This window comes from Miniopterus natalensis, chromosome 1 (assembly GCF_054644295.1).
Source record: "Miniopterus natalensis isolate mMinNat1 chromosome 1, mMinNat1.hap1, whole genome shotgun sequence".
NCBI classification, from domain to species: Eukaryota; Metazoa; Chordata; class Mammalia; order Chiroptera; family Miniopteridae; genus Miniopterus; species Miniopterus natalensis.
In genome coordinates, this window is record NC_142081.1 from 194,079,178 (window position 1) to 194,086,724 (window position 7,547).

Sequence of the window (7,547 nt, forward strand, 5' to 3'; positions counted from 1 at the left end):
CTTCTTCCAGATGCATGTCGTGCATGTTGGTGGAATAGATAGAGTGAGAAACGCCCAAATGAGAAATCACAAAACCACACTGTTTAGCACCCATCATCCAGTTACATTTCAAACAGTCCGCGATGCTATGGCACAACGCAGGGTGGACATTTCTCCCTGCAGGTAAATAATGCTCGTGATGGATGTAGAGATGGATGTCTTCAAGTTTCTCAGAAGTCAGCACAAAACAAACATCTTACAAGGCACTGGCCTAAGCCTAATTTCTATTATAGAAACCCCAGGAGATGTGCCAGGCCCAGAATAATCCTCAGGGCAGCCATTTATTAAGTACACACTATGTATCTCTCACGTGCTAGGTGCTTTACCTGGGTGATCTCAAACTGGGAACCCAAGGGCGGCACATGAGTTGGGTTTTGCTTTGTGACACTCTAAATCCCAGTCACCTATGACAATGAACATTTTATTTTTCCCATGGGACTCTGGGTCGCCTGGGGCAACTGTGCTTCAGGTCTGCCCTTCAGGTCTTTCTGGGCCAGTGGCTCTGCAGGGCATGCTCTCCTCTTGGCAGATCCTGGGAGGAGTGAAAGATGATAGGTCAAGTCACACCCGTGCACCTGCTTATGTTGCATGCGTTGGCCAGAGCAGGTCACAGGGACAAGCCCAATGTCAGTGGGGCGAGAAATACACTCTGGCAAAGTCGCGCAGCAGAAGGTGTGAGAAAACATCTTGGAATGCGACCTATCACGGTGACCTACATAACGTTGCTTGATTGCATAACTTCTAATTGTTTGCCAGCATTTAAAAACGGATCCATTTCCTATAAACATTGAAATTTCTCCCTTCTCTTACAGACAATTCAGATATACCCCACAACTGACTCACATTCCTGGATCCATGAAAGGTAACAGCTGGCTGGCACGGGGTCATGGTTGCCTGCTTAGACGTTCTCCAGTTTCTCACACTCAAACCATGTCACTCACTTGCCCTGCCTGCTTCTGTGGACAACTGTATCTGTTATACACTTGCTCTCTACTCCTTAAAACCGCATTTGGGTTGGAATTATGGGCCCCATTTTACAGGTGTGAAGACTGATGCTCAAGCAGGTTAATTGGCACTATTTGTCACATAGCTAATAAGTGGTGGAGTGGGCTTTGAGCCTGGGTCCTCGGGGCCAAAGCCTGCACTCCTTTTACCACACTACTAATTGAATAGGCATCACAATGGTGGTTATCCTCTGTGAGTTAGGCTAGGAGTGTGGCAAGTAGGGCCACAGCGAATCTCTGCAGTATCCCAGTGGGCAAGGTCAGGTTATCATCCCCTACATTGCAGATGGGACTTAGAGCAGTTAAACAGTTTACCCAAGGTCACAGAGCTCATGAGTGACACCATCGTGTCACCTGGACTCTGACCCCCTTGATTAGAGTCACTGTCGGTGTGTGGTCTGCAGGCTGGGTGTTTGCTGGTGTTCTCTGACGGGCAAGAGGGTCCTGGCATCCACCTACTTGCCATTCACTATGTATTTTCAGGGGCATCACAGAGTAGTTCAGAGATCAAGATGTACCACTCACCTGGTAATGGATGGAGCAGGAAGACCCACCCCCTCTAGGACCTTGAGACCTCAAGGGCATCTGACAAGGGATTTCTAAATAAGTGGCCCAGTCCCTGCAGGAAATCCCTTCTCTTTCCATTTCTCTTTGCCCTTGAGGTGAACATTTACTGCAATAGGCTAACACAGCCCACACTGGTATTACATGGGACAGACGTCGTGGGAGCAAGGCCAACAAGATCTCAATTTCCCTAAAGCAGAATCGGTAGCATCCATGGGAAATTTATTTTATATATCTCCTCCTTTTTTTTCCATTAAAAAAACAAGCAATTACTAAGTTTTTTTCCTGATCGTTAAATAGCACATGCTCAATGTAAATCATTTGAGTGGACAGGAGCAAAGAGGAAATAAGCTCGGCCGCCCTGGTGTAGCCATTGCTAAGACTCTGATACGTATCCCTCCTGTATTTTCTTCTATGTTGGTAATATACGGACTAGACAGTTACATATCCTGCCCCTTCATAGAAAGCGTCATGAGCCACTTCGTTAACTATTCTTTAAAAACGTGATTTTGACTTCCATATAATGACCCACTAATAGAATACACCATAATGTATTAAACCACTTATTTATAGCTGGCCAACTCCCTTATTTACATCCCATTAGAATTCCATAATCATTAATAAATTGGTCAAAGGTTGATAAGTTTGTTAAATCAAAATTCACTTTGGGGGCATTTTGCCGTATGCCCAGCACCGTGCTGAGCATTGCAAGGGATTTCCGTACCTCGTCCCAGCCGCAAGGGGCCTGCAGTGCGGCTGGGAAAGGGCAAGTGCGTAACATGCTACCCAAGCCCCTAAGGCTAAACACACTCAGGGCGCCGGGAAGCGTCGGGAGTAAAGGCTCCAGGAGTCTAGAGGTCCAGTTGGAATCAGCACCCCCCAGAGCCTGTGCGCTCCCTGGGCAGCCGCAGGAAGCCCCTGGGGAAGCGGGGCGCTGTGGTTAGCGCTGGCAGGAGGGACTTCGGGCAGGGCGAGCTGGGGCGGCACCTTGACGCACGTACACACCTGAGTGTCTGGCAGCTTCTCTCAGTTTGTTCTCTGGCCTCACCTCCTCTTTATTCTGCACTATTGTCTGGTCAACGGGAATACTGAAAAATGTGGGTTTTGAACAAAACCTAACGCATCAGCACTGTTGCTGGTTTTACATAAAGGTATTTCTTTCCGCACTTGAAGCCACGGAACTGGAAAAGCTTATTAAAACTGAAAGGTTATTAAAACTATAAATTAAGGGACTAGCGAAACAATCTCTGTGGCCCTGCCCAGCCCTGCTTTTTCCTCTGTTCCTATTCATCCCAGAGCTTCGCTATCCTGGACAAAGGAAACAGTTCTCAGTTTCCAGCAGCCTTCAAGGAATCTCCGGGAAGTGTTTATCCCGAGTTAAGCAAACCTGTTCAGACGTTCTTTGAATCTCTTCCAGAGCGGACGTACTGCATCTTGGACTTTTTTCCAATAATAGATCGTCTTCTCTTTGCTAATTCTTGCTAAAGTAGTTCTTTACTCTTTGAGGGCTTGCAGATTCTTCTGTCGTATTCTCATGAACGTGTTCATGCTTTAGGGGAAATTTGTGAGAGTTTGCAAGTGAGTGTGAGATCGCTTTAACCCCTGTGGCCTGGCCGCGGTGCAGGGTCACGACAGTAAGCACTTAAATTTTGTAGGAGGAGGGAATTTTGGAAAAACCTAGGCACTACCCAGGACACTTCTGCCAGTTCTGAGCAACAGTGGCAACTTGGGACTTTGTGTTGGGCCTTCTGAGGAGCAGCTCACCGGGAGAGAAGACCGTGTGAGCTGTTGGCAGCGCCTGCCATCCAGAGCAGCAGAGGCGGGGCTCAGGCTCCTCGCATTTGCTGTCTTGACCCTAAATCGCCAGCATTTCAAAGGCAGAGGCCTATGGGATTCTCACAATGGTTTCCCCACAACAGTGTAACTGGTACCTGACCCCGTTTTCCTGAGACTGTCCCAGTTTTAACACCCAGTGTCCCTCAACTGGGAAGCTCCTCCATCCCAGGCAAAGCTGCTCATACATGTAGCAACACAGACTTACCCAGAATCATGGCAGCTACTACTCACTTATCAAGCATCTTTTGTATTCTAGGTGCTTTCCACAAATTGCACACCCACCCTGGGGGGAGGTCTTAACGTCATCATCTTATAGGTAGGGAAACCGAGGCAAAGACCCATTAAGATGCCTGAGGACCTCGAGCTATAACTAGCAATAGAGCTGAGATCCAAGCCTAGGCGTGCCTGGCTACACAGCCTGTGATTTCTCTCCTATGCCCTGAACTTCTATTCAAGTGCATACATGCAGCGGACTGCGAGGCCCAATCAAGCATCCGTGACCGTGAGACAGCCGAACGTTCCCGAGGAACCAGAGTCCCTCCTGTCGTACAAACCAGGTGCACCCCTGCCTCTCGCACCATCACTCCCTCAGTTTCAGGGGGACTCCACCGGCCGACGGAAAAAGTCACCGTGCGCTGCTGAAGCTGGCTAATGAGAAAGTGTTCAGACAAATGGCATCAGGAGCACACTGTGGGCAGCAGGGGTTATTCCACTTGGCCGGTGAAAAGCCCCCTTCCCGCTGTGCCAGAGGCCACCCCGGCCCGTCCTAACGGCTCGCCTGTGCCAGAGGCCACCCCGGCCCGTCCTAACGGCTCGCCTGTGGCAGAGGCCACCCCGGCCCGTCCTAACGGGTCGCCTGTGCCAGAGGCCACCCCGGCCCGTCCTAACGGCTCGCCTGTGGCAGAGGCCACCCCGGCCCGTCCTAACGGCTCGCCTGTGCCAGAGGCCACCCCGGCCCGTCCTAACGGCTCGCCTGTGGTTTTGCTCAGGCCAGGGAGCCGCTGGGAACATCTGTGGCTGCCTTGCACCTCTGTCCTCTTACCCCTGCGCATCCTGGGCCTACTTTGATCACGATGCAATAACACAGAAATGTTTAACAGAAACGTAGACGAAATACTCTGAACCACTTAAACATTTAAAATGTCCTCCTAAATAACTATGGAGTCAAAGGAAACATAAAATTAATATGTACATGCTATTTCAAAATAAGGAAATTGAAACCATTGCTCGTGAGAGCAGTGGAACTTCCCCCCATTCTCTTCTCTGGTTATTGCCGTGGCTTCTGCACACCAGTGTCTTAATTGGACAACTGTATTGAAATCTCTCATGAATTCTAATAGTTTCTCATTCCATTCTCTTGTGCTCTGTAAAGTATGTAATCAATTTGTCTGTAAATATTGATAGTTTTCTCTCTGCCATTCCAATAGATACATCTTTGTTTTTATGTCTTTGCTTAATGCACTGGCTAAAATTTAAACTACGTTAAATAGTGGTGGTGCTAACAGGCATTTTTTTATTACTTCTGGTTTCGATAAAATTGATTCTACTGTGCCTCTTCATTTAATACAATATTGTCCATTCTATAATATGTAAAGGAAACGATGTTCTGAGATTTTAAAAATATTTTCTTTAATCACTGATGAGAGTTAAATCTTAACAACTGAGGAGATCATCAAATACACTTTCTCATTTGTGCTTTAAATGAGATATATTTTGTTGACTTCATTCCTAACTTTGCTGGTTAAACTCACTTGGTAAATTATTCTTTTAATGTGCTGTTATATTATATTTGCTATTGCTTCATTTATGCTGCATAGTCTGTGTGCAGGAGAGAGCTAAGCAATGGCTTTCTTCCTTTGTTCTGTTTCTGCCCTGTTATACCGTCAGAATCATACTATCATGAACCTGAGAGTGTCCTGTCTTTTCTGGGTTCCGTAGTTTATACAGTTTAGGTAAAACCATATGACCCCAGAGTGCTTTTGAAAGCACTAGTATGATTTTTCTTCAGAAGTGTGAGTTTATTTCAAATTGGTATGAAAGTTAATTAATTAATATATGTTGGTTTTTTTAGTGTTTTCTATTTCACTTTCCTTATCTTTATTGAACTGTGTTTTTGAAATTCATTGAGTAGAACCTTGACTTTTTAATTTTCATTCTTTGTTGCTCCCTAATGATGCAGTTTGAAACTCACATTTTTATAAGGATTAACACACCCACCATTAGGCTTCCTACCTTTTTTATTCAACATTTTAAATTTGCTTACGTATTAAAATGCGGATAACTGGAAATTAAGTGAAACAATACAAGTAAAAGAAAATAGTTGTAAAATAATAAAATACAGTAAGTTTATCCATCATTAAAGTTTTGGCTAATCAACATGAGGGCACCCCAGTTCCATTAACGTCCAGCAAGATCCGATCCTAGAAGGCACTCAGTGTTGACCAGATCCGTGCTCCTGAAAGCATATGTGTCCACGTGAATTCATGCTGTGTCTGTGGCCTTTTATAACGAAACAGAAAATGACAGCTGCACCTATTAGAAAGAATAGAGAATAATCATTTTTATAATAGCTTCGCTGAGATATAATTCACATAGTATAGAATTCACCCATTGAAAATCTATAATGTAATGATTTTTAGTAAATTCACAGAATTATGCAACCATAACTATAGTCAATTTTTAGAATATTTTTATCATGACTCTAAAAAACCCCATATCCATTAGCAGTCAGTTTCCTTTTACCCCAACCACCTCGCCACCAGCCCTAGGTAACCAGTAATCCACCTTCTATCTCTATAGACTTGCCTGTTCTGGACATCTCATATAAATTGAATCATGCAATATGTGGTCTTTTGTGAATGGCTTCTTTCACTTAGCATAATGTTTTCAAGGTTTATTCAGATCGTACCATGGATGTACATATCAGTGTATCATTCCTTTTTATTGCCAAGTAATATTCCATTTTATGGATATACATATCATTCATTCATTAGTTGATCAACATTTGGGTTGTTTCCACTTTGGGCTATTGTGAATATGCTGCTATAGACATACATGTTCAAGATTTTTGTATAAATATATGTTTTAATTTCTCTTTGGTATATATGTAGGAGTAGAAACAATAGGTCATATGGGGATTTATGTTTAATCCTTGAAGAATTCCCAGATTGCTATCCAAAGTGACTGCGCCATTTAACACTCCCATTAGCGGTGTAAGAGAGTTCCAATTTTTCCACATCTTTGCCAACACTTGTTAATATCTATTTTATTATGACCATCCTTGTGAGTGTAAAGTGCTAACTTATTGTGGTTTTGATTTGCATTTATCTGATGGCTAATTGAGCTATTTACATCCTCATTGATCATTCATAGAAACCATTACCTAATCCAAGGTCACAAAGATCTATACCTATGTTTTCCTCTAAGAGTTTTATACTTTTAGCTCTTACATTTAGGTCTACGATTCATTTTGAATTAACTGTTGTATGTGGCACAATGTAGGCACCCAATTGCATTCCTCTGCGTGTGGATATCTGGTTGTCTGAGCACTATTTGTTAAAGAGACTGTTTTTCTGCGTTGAATTATTTTTGCATCGTTGTTGAAATCAATTGGCCCTAACTGTGAGAGATGTGTTTGTTTTTTTGTTTGTGTCAAGGGGCTCTCAATGCTATTCCATTGATCTGTATGTCTACCTTTCTATCAGCAGCACACTGTCTTGATTTCTGTGGCTTTGTAGTAAGGTTAGAAGTTAGAAAACATGAGTTCCCCAACTTTGTTTTCCTTTTACACAGTTGTTTTGGTTATTCTAGGTCCTTTGCATTTACATATAAATTTTAGAATCAGCTTGTCACCTTTTTTCCAAAAAAAGAAAAAGAAAAAAACAGCTGGAATTTTTATGAAGATTGTGCTGAATCTGTTGGTCAATTTGGGGAGAATTGCCATCTTAACAATATCAGAATTATCATTTTTTTGCTGGTGAAAACCCAATACAATCACCTGAGAGCATTTTTAACAGATCACTAAGTTGGGCAGGTACACTATAGATTAAAAAGTAACACCTTTCATATATGTCAAAAATAACCATAGAGAAATAGAATGAACAA